Raw genomic sequence first — 2,324 nt, 5'->3', positions numbered from 1 at the left:
GGGCAAAATTAATTCAACATTTTCTATCAACTGAAAAAGTTTGGTGTGTCCCACGCGCTTATGATATGACCTTGTGCAGTTGCGAGCGCCGTAAAACACTTGCCAAAAAAATAAATAAATAAAAATAAATAACTGGAGCCGTATGAGCATTGCATCACCCATCATAGCTTTCCCTGTACATCTTGAACCTTCAATTGAATGTAGTGTGTTTCTCATAGTAAGCTTAGATCTATAGGTCATTCCGTCTCTTGGTGTCGACTTTCCCCTGTGTTCTACGCGTCACGTGTGACTTGTTGTAGTTTTCTGCGTCGTCAAGAGCGGAGATAAACTGTGACTGTGTGTACAGCTGAGAACGATTTTATTTGTTTTTCCTTCTCCATAATTATGTGAGGCATTGTTGTGAAGTCAGGCGCTCGTCAAAACAAAGAAATCAAAGAAATCAAAGAAATCAGCATTTTTGGGGCAATTATATTCGAATTTTTGCTTTTTGGCTCGCCTCCTTTTTTCTCCTTTTGAAAATACATTTCTGTGTGGATTTTACAGAAAAAAAACGTTGATTAAACACACAAAAATGGTAAATTGTCAGTTTCCAAGCAGTCTCAAACTTTGGAAATCACCACACTTTGACGGCCATTTTCTCGCTAATTTTATCTTTGTAACCTTGCTTTTGGTGAAAAAAAAGATCCATCTATGTTGAATAGAAGTCGAGATATTTGCATTGGAGAAGATGGAGATCTTTTTTTCACCAACAGCAAGGCAAATGAACGTTTGTTTTAGGTGATACCAATAACCCCATATGCACAACATTGCTGAACGCCTGATTCCACTACGTCGCGACAGATATCGTTTGATCCTTGAGATACCTTGAGCTCACTCGTCATGTTGTACAGCTGTTCTTTCCTTTTGTCAATCTTTCTTTTCCCTCGTCTTTATGTGTGGCCTGGTACAGTCAATTCACGTTTTTTCCTTTTGTTTATCTTTTCCCTCGTCTTTATGTGTGGCCTTGTACAGTCAATTCATGTTTCGTTTCCCTTTTAAATGTGTTCTTTCCGTATGCAAGTTGCGCACGTTAAAGATCCCTTAGTGGTCCAAAAATCGATAAGAGTAGGTTTCGGCCGAGCAAAATTTTCTACCAACTGAAAATGGTTAATGTGCCCTGCGCGCTCATATGACCATATGCAGTTGCGAGCGCCGTAAAACACTTACAAAGAATGTATTCTTTAAAATGTCAGTGTTTCTAATGCCCCTATCGATACACTTGATTAGGAGCATTTAGGAGGACTGTCCCTCGCCAACACACCTTTTTGGCCCAGGTTTTCCTCTTAGACGGGAAGGTGGCACGGCCCATGCCACTCATCAATCAGTTGGGATCTGTAACCCCGTCCTGCGCAAACTAACCACCCCCCTCAGTGAGTGCGTGAAGCATTCTTCCAAAGTTATAGCCTTTCATATATCGCCAGCTCAGACTTACAAAGTTCTATCTGCTCAGTACCTAGTTTTGAGAGATTAGACGTCAAAGATTTTGAGTCTCACATCATGTCAAGCTTTTTCGAATGCATTTATTTGAATATCTTGATAACGACTCAGAATAATCTTACGATTTTGATACAGCAGAGAGACAAAATTTGTTTCTGATCTCATGGTCTTAGTTACTCAAAACGGCCAAAGATGTCAGATAGAATTTTGTAATTCTGAGGTAGCGATGTGTCGTGACGTGGTGAAATCAGGCGTTCAGCAATTTTGGGACATATGAGGTTATTGGTATCACCTAAAACCAACGTTCATTCTCCTTGCTTTTGGGGAAAAAATGGTCCATCTATGTTGAATAGAAGTCGAGATATGTGCATTGAAGAAGATGGGGGTGGCTTGGTTTCAACGATATAATTAGCGAGAAAATGGCCGTCGAAATTTGATGATTTCCAAAGTTTGAGAATGCTTGGAAACTAACAATTTACCATTTTTGTGCGTTAAATCAATACGCAACATTTTTCTGTAAAATCCACACAGAAATGTATTTTCAAAAGGACAGAAAAGGTGGTGAGCCAAAAAAGAAAATTTTTGAAAATTGCCAAGCTGTCGGAAAAGTGCAGACTTCTTTGATTTCATAATTTTTACGAGCACTTGATTTCACCACGATGCCTTACATATTTTATCTGGATTGAGTTTTTTTTAAATTTCCCTATTTCATCATTACAGATTGTTTGAACTGACACGTGCAGTATGATCTAATCCTCTGTAATTTTATCAGAGAATGCGAATCTTCTTAAAGCTCGCTCTCTCTCTCTCTCTCTCTCTCTCTCTCTCTCTCTCTCTCTCTCTCTCTC

The sequence above is a fragment of the Aplysia californica genome, unplaced genomic scaffold, assembly GCF_000002075.1.
Source record: "Aplysia californica isolate F4 #8 unplaced genomic scaffold, AplCal3.0 scaffold01138, whole genome shotgun sequence".
Lineage (NCBI taxonomy): Eukaryota > Metazoa > Mollusca > Gastropoda > Aplysiida > Aplysiidae > Aplysia > Aplysia californica.
This window is presented reverse-complemented; position numbering follows the sequence as displayed.